This window comes from Anabrus simplex, chromosome 7, assembly GCF_040414725.1.
Source record: "Anabrus simplex isolate iqAnaSimp1 chromosome 7, ASM4041472v1, whole genome shotgun sequence".
NCBI classification, from domain to species: Eukaryota; Metazoa; Arthropoda; class Insecta; order Orthoptera; family Tettigoniidae; genus Anabrus; species Anabrus simplex.
Genome location: NC_090271.1, coordinates 203,260,959 through 203,274,753, shown reverse-complemented (window position 1 = coordinate 203,274,753; position 13,795 = coordinate 203,260,959). Strand labels below are relative to the sequence as shown.

The following is a 13,795-nucleotide window of genomic DNA, read 5'->3' as shown; positions in this document are numbered from 1 at the left end:
TGACGGTCGCCAAACACTTGTCTTGAATCGTTGGAGCTGAATTGACGCTCGCCAGCACTTGTCTTGAATCGTTGGAGCTGAATTGACGGTCGCCAGCCACTTGTCTTGAATCGTTGGAGCTGAATTGACGGTCGCCAGCCACTTGTCTTGAATCGTTGGAGCTGAATTGACGGTCGCCAGCACACGTGAATTGAATATCGCGAGTTGAACTGTTGGTCGCCGGTAACTTAGAATTCTACGGACGTACAGTCATTTAATGGCGCGAGCATCCGCCAGTGTTTGTAAAGTGTGATCGCGCTCAAGCAACATGTTAAATCTGGAAATAGTTAACGTAGGATAGTGTTTGTTATTTATGAATAATCAGTGACGTAAAGTAATTACCCTGCAAGAGAGTAGTATAAAATATATCACCATAAGTACGTACATAATAGACTGTGTGACGAACAGTACTTTAAGGAAGTAGTAGCCTGTACTTAGCTATACCGAACCGATGTAATGAACACGTCAAGAATGCCGTATAAATCGGGCGTATCGCGACGGGCGAAATAGTTGACACCTCGTCGTACGTGTCCAGGTCCATTGTGCGGTAGGTGGACGAAGATTAAATAGTGTAAATATATTAAATTCTTGGGTCTAGGATAGAAATTTGTTGTGTTAACGTAGTAAATGGTGAAGGTTTGTGGTAGTCAAGATATGAGTATAAAATGATAATGTGCCAGGAAATCTTTTGTGAAACTACGCCATCAAGGATGGAGGAGTAAAACGCAGAGAGGGGCTGGATGAAGCCTCTCGTCTGCAAAGCTGCAATGGAATACCGATAACTAAGATGAGTACTAAACTGTAAAATATATTTGGGAAATGTTATCGTGATGGGAAAAATGGGAATAATTTGATTATACTTGGTTACCTTCTGTAACAAGATGGGTCGCTTAACGACCCCATCCTAAATTTGTAGCACGGACAGTAGTAAATCATAATAATGTAAATAATCGGGTCTTTTATGTATTCAGTTTGTTGGAGATGTAAATTTGTATATATAGTGTAGTACGTTAAGTCATGCATGCATTCATTAATTTCTTTTTAGTCGATAATTTTCTTTACATTTGATTTTGATAATGCTAGTTAAATAAGACCCGATATGTGCTTTTATGTTTTGTCAATTTTAACGGGCCATTTAATGACATGGAAGGAAAATCCAGCTTCGCCATACCAAGTGTGTTTAGTTGAAATTAATATGGTCATATTTTCAAAGTGAAGTTGTTAAATTTGTGAGATGCGATTAATATAATATTTCCAAGTAAATCATATCTGGAGTGATTAGTGCCAGAATAAGTTGACTTTGTACAAGGGGTTATGCGTTAAACATAATAAGAGCGGACTACCGTATTACAGGCGAAATTATTATTTTTTTAAATATTAATAATAATAATAAATAAATAATATAACTATTCTTTTAAAGAAGATATTTTTTTTATATGGTTCGGGGATAATAATAATTTATGTGATCAAGTGTTGAGTTTATTGGGAATCATTTAATGACGGGAGGTCGTTTTAATTTGGAATTAAAGTGCGTGATAATTTAATTTGATCGATTAATAATATTGAAATGTAGATCGGTGTTAATAATCCGTACATGTTAATGAACGTGTGGTTTAAATTACGGTCCAATATTTTTTTGTTACGTATAAATGTCGCGTTTTGAAGTTGCGATTCATTAGCCGGAACATGTAGTGCTAATATTACGAGACCATGATTGTCAAATTTTGGTAAATATAATTTCAAGATGTTACGATTATTTGTGGAGAATGAACTAAGGCATAGATCCAAATGAGATAGAAAATGTGAAAGAATTTGCAGTCAGATAATAAAAGGTCGTACGATGTCCGAAATGAATAAATAAGTCAGTTGATAATTCTGTGAGGAATAAATAAATGAATCGAGGAATATTGAGATAGAGAGGAAAATAAATTCCGTACGAGAGACACTTAGGATATTGATATGAGTGTAAAATGTACGGGCAGTGTCACAGAGAAATACTGAGTTACGCAGCGGGTAGAATTCGAACCCGTGACAGCATGTACGAAATAAATAGACGGCACAGTTATTCGTTGAGATACAACGGATCTAAGGATAATGGGAGTTCAGATTCCACAGAAATGGTCGTATATTGTATTCATTGTAATAACGAGTGAGGACAATCATGATGTCGTGATAATAATAATAATAAATATTGCAGATAAAGGATTGGACCGCCTTAATTAATTGAGCGTTGATAACGATGTTAAACGGGAATCTAATTGAGAATATGCAACCGATAATAATAATAACAATGTAAGGACGATGTTAAATCACCGCGGTCGGATTAATAATAATTGTCATAATAATAACTGTAATGATGTCGTTGGTTGATCAGTGAATGTTTGTAATTGCGACCGATATCTTAATATATAATTTGGCGGAAGTGACCGGTCCATTAATAATAATAACCTTTTTAAGTGACGTGAATAATAATAATATCTTGGGTCACCTATTCATTAATAATAATAATAACCACGAGAGGGATATAATAATAATAATAACAGTAATAACCACTTGGTGTTTGCATCCCGCATAATAATGACGATATTAATCAACGTGACAGTGCCAGGAACCGTTGAGGAATAATAATAATAATAATAATAATAATAATAATAATAATAATAATAATAATAATAATAATAATAATAATAATAATAATAATAATAATTTCATGAAGATTGTGACGAGCGTGGATTAAATTATTTGGTGACGATATCCCTCTATTCATATGTTGAATAATGAGAGTGATAATATTAGAATCATTTTTTTTTACCGCGTTATTGTACGGTTTCCGTACGGGACGATGTTACAGTCATACTTGCGTGTTTGTTTACTTCGCTCGCGATGCGAGGGGGGTCACTGGCACGGTATTTCCCTCCGCTCCTCGTTATCTCATCTGTGGCAGTAGTCTACTGAGGCTAACTGGTGACAATTCAGATCACATGTAAATAAAATGTAAATGCTAATTCATTGGTATGGCATCAGCTGGATATCGTAAGATAGGGACTGTCCGTGGAATCCAGTTTTCGCACTTCACGAGAAACATTACCCAGTCCGAGTACCGGTCTCGGAAAAATGTATATAGCCGGAGTACATCATCTTAGTTAAATCGGGAAGCCGACCGTAACATGGGTTATGCTCGGGCTCCCGATAGAAGGAAGCTATATCCTTGAGTAACGGTTCGATTCAAATGGAATCGATCCGTAAATTATACCTCCAAAATGTCATTTTATTTCAGAAGCAACGCAGCAAGATATTGATACCACTTGCGGTATGGCAAGTGATTTATATATGTAACATGTGTGTAAATTCAAATATTGTTGCCACGTGTATCAAAGTTTTATACGTCAAATGGCGTAATAAACCGCTCCTTCTGGCAAATTATTTCAAAGGAAACCACTCTCATAATCTTTTTATTGTAGTTAGATAATGCCCTTTATAAAGTAACAGTCACTTCCTAGTCCTATCATGGAGTCCTTAAATTCAAGTTACAATCGAGCCTTCCCCATTTTAATTTTAAGTTGCTCCGTTCATCCCCGTGTTCTATTATGCCGTTATATTTATATTTGATGATTTAAATAATGAACCGACACCCCTGAGATAAATGCTAGTCTGGGACTCGGGAGGTGGACGGGTGCAAAATGGCTGGCCCAAAGTGGGGCTTTAAGAACGGCAAAGTGTTGCTTTAAGAACGGCAGAGAGGCCAATTTTATTGCTAATCAATTTTTATATTTTTATACTTTTTTTCAAAATTTTATATTTTTAAATTTTTGATTTTTATTAATTGATGACCGCATCACGGTCAAGTGTGTGTTCACTTGTAACGTAATATCATGCTAGAGTAAGGTTAGTTTCGAACGGAGCTAGATTTGACTAGTGTATTATTATAATCCATTGCTAATCTCTTCAAGTTTGGCAATGATTCAAAATTCAATAAGCTCGAAGATTTGATGTTTCTCTTTTCCCATATGGAATTTAATATTTTTTTTTGTTATTCAGGACTCCATTTAAATGTCATTGGACATGAGATGAATATTATAAACAGCTGTTTAGGAAGGCTTGAAATGGTAAAAATATTACTGAGCACCAGTTCAAGTTGTTATTTAAAAAGAGGTTGAGATGGTATAAATTTAAAATTAACGTATTTCAGGGCAGGAGATTTCCAACTTCATCGTTGTTTTTAATGTTGTTGTTGTTGTTATATTGGAGCGGTTTATTGTGAAATCTTAGGCGCAAGCCAGCATTCAAGTTGAATGACCTGGAAATGTAAACAAGTTTTATAGTCAAAATTTTTTTTTGTTAAATGAAAGTTAGTGTAGGGGTATAATGTCATAGGATAGGGCCTAGACCCAATAGCGTATTCCTTCGTGTGCAGCAAGGCGAGAGGCCGATCGGCCCTTTTGCTTTCTCAAGAAAAGTTATAATGTCTGACGACGGTAGGGAGCGATCCCAGGACATAGTGGTAGAAGGACAGGGAGAGGTGAAAACTCTCACGTTAGAGGACTTGATGCAAGCATTGGCTGCAAGTATTGGTCCAATGGAACGAAGGTTAGATCAATTACAGACTAATAGTGTTTCGGTAGAGAATAAAATAGATCAAGTACAGGCCGATAGTGTTTCTGATAGACAGGAAATTATTCAACAAATGAAGGTTAATAGTGCTTCATTAGAGAACAAAATAGACCAAGTACAGGCTGCGTGCGAAGTTAATAAAACAGAACTCAAGGCACAAATAGATGCAGTTCAGGCCGCGAGCGTAGCGATGGGACAGGAACTTAGGGACCAATTAACTCAAGTCCAGGAAGCATGTCACTTCGCGAAAGACGAATTAAAAGTGCACATGGATGCGTACATTACCATCGTTAATGAAAAGGTTGACCGCGTTAGAGATGAGGCTCAAATGGAACGCGCAGAAATTAAGGAAAAATTGAACGCTAGTGTCAAGGAACTCGCCGCTCTACGATTAACTGACAGAAAAGACATAGAATCACACATAGAGGAAATTCGGGATGAGTGTAGGAAGGAGAATGACATCGTCCGGGGACAAGTAGAAGAAAAATGCGCGCAGATAGCTGGCACCTTGGACAAGCATGACAAGGGCATGAACGAGTTACGTGGGGAAGCCGCACGTACACTTGTCATCGTAGCAGGACTGAAAAACAAAGTCGAAGAACTAACTATAAATTTAGAAGACCGTAGCCAGAGAATAACTAAGTGCGAAGACGCAAACTTAGCGTTATTCCAGCGGACGGAAGACTTAATTGAACAGGGCCAATCATTTGCCGATACGGAAGTTCGCCTATTAGAACAATGCAAGGCGTATAATGGGCAAAATTCCGGCACAAAAGAAATGTCAAGTTGTAATCCCGACGGAATGGATGACATGCGAAAAGACTTGGAGATGTTGAAGGCTAGGTTGGAACCATCAGCGTCTAGCCAAGATTTTAACCTCCAATATCGCGAATACGAACCCCATGATAACCAGGGGATTCATAAGAAAGGGGGCCTATCCCATGCTGATACACACGGTTTCAAGTTTGAAAACAGAGATGGGTCGTCTACGTCATCAAGTGCTATCCCGACATCGGTGGTACACGTCATTAAGATGTCTGATGACAAGCCACCAAAGTTCGATGCCCGTGGGCATGTCACCCCGAAAGGTTTCATCCGGGAAATCGCCAGTTATATAAGTGAGAATAAAATACCAGTAGAGCGACAACTGCGAACAGTCGAGAAATTCCTAGACGGAGCACCAGCTGTATGGTTCAGGGCTTTCTTGTATACTTTTGAAGATTTTGAAGGATTTCGGCGGGCTTTTCTCCAAAAGTTCTGGAGTATTCAGGAACAGCAGGAGTTAAGGCTGGAAGTATACTCCAGACGATATGCAACATCTTCACCAACGAAATTCTCTGATTACTTTGTGGCACAATTTCACAAGCTACGGGAGCTTGATAATCCAATGAGCGAAACAGAATTGATTAGCGCCATTGGAAAGCAATTGCCATTCGAGGTCCAACGAATGATGATAGCGTCAAATGTCCAGACAGCTGTCGATGCGGAGGCTTTATTACGTCAATTAGACCTCACAACGCATCATTCGAACCCAAGACAAATTAGGAGCAGGGACCAACAGGTGAATAATATCGAACGGACAATCGAACCGAAGACCACTAGTACGAAGAACCAGGGAACTAGTACGGATCCGGAACCTCGTCGAGCATATAATACGGAGTGGAAGCCGCGACAATGGACGAGACCAAGGAATTTTGCGGAAGGCAACCGGCAAACAAACCAAGGGAATTTTCGAGCTGACAGGGGATACCGTGGATGCCAGAGAAGTAATTACAGGCCGTATCCAGCTAGGAATCAAGGGAACCCGAGATATTACCAGGGAGGATCTCGTCAGGAGAAGGATGACAGATACCAAGAGTCTAGGCGGTATATAGAAGAGCTGAACAAGAGAAAATGGAAGGAGGCGATCCATGGTCGGGGCCGTGATGAGGAAGCGACAGGAGCGGAGAGCTTGCAGTTCCAAAGAGCAAGGAAAGGGGGCAGCGACTTGAACCCGACTGCACCGACGTTCGATTCGGGACAAGGAAACAAAGAGATGTGACTAGAAGCAGAGGATGAACGAGAGGAAGCAGATGACGAGACGGAAGAAGATGATGTCGAAGAAGAGGATGAAGAAGATGACGGAAGGGAAGAAGAAGTCCAAGTAATCCATACACCAATTGAAGCAAGGCCATGTCCAGAGTGTGGAGAGATAGACAGCGACGTGCAGGAATTTGTCAATACGATCCATCAAATCGAAAGACAGAACGAGGAGTTAAGGGTCAGGAACCAGATGTTGAGAGACGAAATCAACAGCCGTCGCAGAACAGAGGATCCGATGTCAAATCATGATAGTGATGATATGGACACATCATAAAAAAATCTCATGATGCTCACTAGATTTTTTTTACCTGGGCAAGAGGAAGATGAACCCGAGTGACTTAGGCCCATAATCAATCATGATTTGATCGGTAAAATAATATGAGACATTTATTGAAATACAGAGGAGTGTATTTGAAAATATTTCGTTTAGGTAATGTTGAAATCAGAGCGAAGGAAGGACGACAGACTGGAGCCTGACGGATTAGCTCAACCCGACAACTTTTAGCTACTTCACAGCAGGGAATATCATTAGTTGGCGTACAAGGAAATACAGAGTCCACAAATAAGTCTTGGTCAGAAAGAGGAAGGGGGGAGAGTCATACAAAGAAAACCCACCACATGAGTAAGACCTTGGGATATTTTTGGTAGGACGGAAATTCCATGACCTCATGGAAAATTACAGCGGCTGAGTGTACGTTCGCTAGCCTAAGTTCGAGCAGGTGGAGATTTAAATCACGTGACCGCTTGCCGGCCAATAGTAAAAATTTGATGGGAGACTCAGTGATACCATCTTAAGGAATGAGGGATGAGATATTTTCGTAATTACAAAAGTATTCAGTAATAAATTAATATGAGTACGCGGATGAATGTAATGAATTTATTAGATGTCACGCATGGAAAAATAATCAATACTTATTGGCAAATTAATTAAATTGAAGGCTGGATTTCTTGGAAACCGGACAGCTTGAATCTCATTGGCTGAAAGAAGACCACGTTGTCAGAGACGCTTACGAAGGCGCGAAATGTGAGGAGCGAAATCCACCCATATCTCCTAAATCTGTGATCACCAGGAGTTCATATTTTATCCAGCAGATATGCTAGCGGAGTGGATTAATTTGATGTAAATTTTAACTTCCAATTCGGAGTGCAAGTACCGATATTAAAAATCCACCCCCTCCCTAAGGGGCATGACGTCAACAAATCCGCGGGAAAAAGGCTTCATCCATATATACGGAGCTGAATTGACGGTCGCCAAACACTTGTCTTGAATCGTTGGAGCTGAATTGACGCTCGCCAGCACTTGTCTTGAATCGTTGGAGCTGAATTGACGGTCGCCAGCCACTTGTCTTGAATCGTTGGAGCTGAATTGACGGTCGCCAGCCACTTGTCTTGAATCGTTGGAGCTGAATTGACGGTCGCCAGCACACGTGAATTGAATATCGGGAGTTGAACTGTTGGTCGCCGGTAACTTAGAATTCTACGGACGTACAGTCATTTAATGGCGCGAGCATCCGCCAGTGTTTGTAAAGTGTGATCGCGCTCAAGCAACATGTTAAATCTGGAAATAGTTAACGTAGGATAGTGTTTGTTATTTATGAATAATCAGTGACGTAAAGTAATTACCCTGCAAGAGAGTAGTATAAAATATATCACCATAAGTACGTACATAATAGACTGTGTGACGAACAGTACTTTAAGGAAGTAGTAGCCTGTACTTAGCTATACCGAACCGATGTAATGAACACGTCAAGAATGCCGTATAAATCGGGCGTATCGCGACGGGCGAAATAGTTGACACCTCGTCGTACGTGTCCAGGTCCATTGTGCGGTAGGTGGACGAAGATTAAATAGTGTAAATATATTAAATTCTTGGGTCTAGGATAGAAATTTGTTGTGTTAACGTAGTAAATGGTGAAGGTTTGTGGTAGTCAAGATATGAGTATAAAATGATAATGTGCCAGGAAATCTTTTGTGAAACTACGCCATCAAGGATGGAGGAGTAAAACGCAGAGAGGGGCTGGATGAAGCCTCTCGTCTGCAAAGCTGCAATGGAATACCGATAACTAAGATGAGTACTAAACTGTAAAATATATTTGGGAAATGTTATCGTGATGGGAAAAATGGGAATAATTTGATTATACTTGGTTACCTTCTGTAACAAGATGGGTCGCTTAACGACCCCATCCTAAATTTGTAGCACGGACAGTAGTAAATCATAATAATGTAAATAATCGGGTCTTTTATGTATTCAGTTTGTTGGAGATGTAAATTTGTATATATAGTGTAGTACGTTAAGTCATGCATGCATTCATTAATTTCTTTTTAGTCGATAATTTTCTTTACATTTGATTTTGATTATGCTAGTTAAATAAGACCCGATATGTGCTTTTATGTTTTGTCAATTTTAACGGGCCATTTAATGACATGGAAGGAAAATCCAGCTTCGCCATACCAAGTGTGTTTAGTTGAAATTAATATGGTCATATTTTCAAAGTGAAGTTGTTAAATTTGTGAGATGCGATTAATATAATATTTCCAAGTAAATCATATCTGGAGTGATTAGTGCCAGAATAAGTTGACTTTGTACAAGGGGTTATGCGTTAAACATAATAAGAGCGGACTACCGTATTACAGGCGAAATTATTATTTTTTTTTAAATATTAATAATAATAATAAATAAATAATATAACTATTTTTTTAAAGAAGATATTTTTTTTATATGGTTCGGGGATAATAATAATTTATGTGATCAAGTGTTGAGTTTATTGGGAATCATTTAATGACGGGAGGTCGTTTTAATTTGGAATTAAAGTGCGTGATAATTTAATTTGATCGATTAATAATATTGAAATGTAGATCGGTGTTAATAATCCGTACATGTTAATGAACGTGTGGTTTAAATTACGGTCCAATATTTTTTTGTTACGTATAAATGTCGCGTTTTGAAGTTGCGATTCATTAGCCGGAACATGTAGTGCTAATACTACGAGACCATGATTGTCAAATTTTGGTAAATATAATTTCAAGATGTTACGATTATTTGTGGAGAATGAACTAAGGCATAGATCCAAATGAGATAGAAAATGTGAAAGAATTTGCAGTCAGATAATAAAAGGTCGTACGATGTCCGAAATGAATAAATAAGTCAGTTGATAATTCTGTGAGGAATAAATAAATGAATCGAGGAATATTGAGATAGAGAGGAAAATAAATTCCGTACGAGAGACACTTAGGATATTGATATGAGTGTAAAATGTACGGGCAGTGTCACAGAGAAATACTGAGTTACGCAGCGGGTAGAATTCGAACCCGTGACAGCATGTACGAAATAAATAGACGGCACAGTTATTCGTTGAGATACAACGGATCTAAGGATAATGAGAGTTCAGATTCCACAGAAATGGTCGTATATTGTATTCATTGTAATAACGAGTGAGGACAATCATGATGTCGTGATAATAATAATAATAAATATTGCAGATAAAGGATTGGACCGCCTTAATTAATTGAGCGTTGATAACGATGTTAAACGGGAATCTAATTGAGAATATGCAACCGATAATAATAATAACAATGTAAGGACGATGTTAAATCACCGCGGTCGGATTAATAATAATTGTCATAATAATAACTGTAATGATGTCGTTGGTTGATCAGTGAATGTTTGTAATTGCGACCGATATCTTAATATATAATTTGGCGGAAGTGACCGGTCCATTAATAATAATAACCTTTTTAAGTGACGTGAATAATAATAATATCTTGGGTCACCTATTCATTAATAATAATAATAACCACGAGAGGGATATAATAATAATAATAACAGTAATAACCACTTGGTGTTTGCATCCCGCATAATAATGACGATATTAATCAACGTGACAGTGCCAGGAACCGTTGAGGAATAATAATAATAATAATAATAATAATAATAATAATAATAATAATAATAATAATAATAATAATTTCATGAAGATTGTGACGAGCGTGGATTAAATTATTTGGTGACGATATCCCTCTATTCGTATGTTGAATAATGAGAGTGATAATATTAGAATCATTTTTTTTTACCGCGTTATTGTACGGTTTCCGTACGGGACGATGTTACAGTCATACTTGCGTGTTTGTTTACTTCGCTCGCGATGCGAGGGGGGTCACTGGCACGGTATTTCCCTCCGCTCCTCGTTATCTCATCTGTGGCAGTAGTCTACTGAGGCTAACTGGTGACAATTCAGATCACATGTAAATAAAATGTAAATGCTAATTCATTGGTATGGCATCAGCTGGATATCGTAAGATAGGGACTGTCCGTGGAATCCAGTTTTCGCACTTCACGAGAAACATTACCCAGTCCGAGTACCGGTCTCGGAAAAATGTATATAGCCGGAGTACATCATCTTAGTTAAATCGGGAAGCCGACCGTAACATGGGTTATGCTCGGGCTCCCGATAGAAGGAAGCTATATCCTTGAGTAACGGTTCGATTCAAATGGAATCGATCCGTAAATTATACCTCCAAAATGTCATTTTATTTCAGAAGCAACGCAGCAAGATATTGATACCACTTGCGGTATGGCAAGTGATTTATATATGTAACATGTGTGTAAATTCAAATATTGTTGCCACGTGTATCAAAGTTTTATACGTCAAATGGCGTAATAAACCGCTCCTTCTGGCAAATTATTTCAAAGGAAACCACTCTCATAATCTTTTTATTGTAGTTAGATAATGCCCTTTATAAAGTAACAGTCACTTCCTAGTCCTATCATGGAGTCCTTAAATTCAAGTTACAATCGAGCCTTCCCCATTTTAATTTTAAGTTGCTCCGTTCATCCCCGTGTTCTATTATGCCGTTATATTTATATTTGATGATTTAAATAATGAACCGACACCCCTGAGATAAATGCTAGTCTGGGACTCGGGAGGTGGACGGGTGCAGTATGTTGATCGAATGAATTGGTGTACGACAAGAATTAATTATGCCTGGATAATTTCAAGGAAAGGAGGCATATAATGTATATAATTGTGTCAGTTTAATTGTTTCTTGCTCATATGTTGAGATAGAATATTAGCATATTCCTCTCATATTATAGAATCCTACTTTCATTATTTTAGATAGTCATCATCATCATCATCATCATCTGTTTACCCTCCAGGTTCGGCTTTTCCCTCGGACTGAGCGAGGGATCCCACCTCTACCGCCTCAAGGGCAGTGTCCTGGAGCTTCAGACTCTTGATCGGGGATACAACTGGGGAGTATGACCAGTACTTCGCCCAGGCGGCCTCACCTGCTATAGTGAACAGGGGCCTAGTAGGGGGATGGGAAGATTGGAAGGGATAGGCAAGGATGAGGGAAGGAGGCGGCCGTGGCCTTAAGATAGGTACCATCCCGGCATTTGCCTGGAGGTGAAGTGGGAAACCACGGAAAACCACTTCGAGGATGGCTGAGGTGGGAATCGAACCCGCCTCTACTCAGTTGACCTCCCGAGGCTGAGTGGACCCCGTTCCAGCCCTCGTACCACTTTTCAAATTTCGTGGCAGAGCCGGGAATCGAACCCGGACCTCCGGGGGTGGCAGCTAATCACGCTAACCACTACACCACAGAGGCGGCATTTTAGATAGTGCCTATTTTATTTCTTTATCGAACATTCCATTACCCATATTGCTCTCCGAATTCAGCCGGTGATCTTATGAAAGTAGGGAGGATGAGACTTCAAGCCTGGTAAGTGACTTCTGGCGGTTCTCATACAAATGTTCCATCTGTACATCTGTTTGTGAAACCAAGTTAAATAATATTGCCCTAATTATACCCAGAGTAAGCCTCATTTGTTGTCCAACTAACGGGGCCAGTTTCATTTTGTCGCCTGTTGTGTTCAGAGCTGGTTCATACTTAATTTGGTGCGACGATTAAAGCCCTAACGGTTGCAATATATTGTAGTGCAGTAGAACAACGAATGCCTTAGTTAAACGTCCACAACGTTCAATTGATTGAAGGAATGCTCTGGGCATTTGGTGAGGTATCCAAGAATAACGATTATATTGTTTCCAACTCCGGTATTTTGTTCTGCCGTATAATATCGAACTTATATTTTCGGTAAGGTACTGTGTGTATGCTTCGGGAATAACGACTGTTTCAAAGGGTGACTGTGTACACACTTCTTTAAAGTGATGTTAAGTACCGCATCGCAACATCAGTTTGTACATTATATCACTGTGCATTATTGGGAAACGGACCCAATACTTGTCCTTGGCCTACCTACAGTATTAAGCATCGTGTTGTTTCCATACACGGCTCGCAGATAACGCTGCCAGCGTCCTCGGCCTCGAGTCCGGACTCGAGTACCTCGAGTTTTACGATCCCAGACTCGAGTCTTCGCGAGTCCATTCGCAGCCCATCAGTACTATAAGCACATTTTCGAGCTTTGTAAGCCACATACAGTCCAGCTCATGACGAAAGTGGGATATTTACCGCCAGCTTGAAGGCTGGTGCAAGTTAAGAGAAGGTCACATACACTAGCAGTAATTCTTCGTACTTACAAACACCAGGCTGGGCAAGTCTCGCTCCAAACCTGCCAGAGAGTCAAATGAAGACGAACACGATTCTCGACGGACAGTTCCAATTCACAACTCAGCATGTGTAAATACATGAAACCAATACACAAGGGAATCTTTTGCGCTTTCACTTCTACAAAATATATATTAAAAAACAAGCAATGCCCTTTACTTGTCACACACACCCCTTCCCTTCCCCACAGACTTCCTGCGCTGCATAGTTCATGCCCACTATAACAGTCAAGAACCCATAACAAATGTAGAGTTGGTTCTACCAACTACGGGTAAAGTAGCGCTTACCTTGCCCACCGCGTAAAGGATATTTCCGGTCGACCACTCCCGTATAGCGCTATCGGCATCATAAATCGTAGTTACCCGGCGCGTAATTTATCGGCCACTTCGAGGGTCCGATAAGACTTCACCTGCCGGGCAAGTTTTGAGAGCTGAACATTATTATCTGTATTTTTGGTGTCATGCAGCTTAAATTAGCGTATTATGTTGATAAAAGCATG

At 39.4% G+C, this 13,795-nt stretch overlaps 1 protein-coding gene across 1 annotated transcript in view; it reads right to left on the bottom strand.

The window, feature by feature from the left end:
- LOC136877041 (glucose dehydrogenase [FAD, quinone]) overlaps nt 1-13,396 on the bottom strand; it is an 83,412-nt gene extending 70,016 nt beyond the window's left edge. Inside the window, exon 1 of the mRNA XM_067150844.2 lies at nt 13,269-13,396. The gene's annotated coding sequence lies outside the window, so the exon portion shown is untranslated. The remainder of the gene's footprint in view (nt 1-13,268) is intronic.
- Nucleotides 13,397-13,795: the final 399 nt, after the last annotated feature.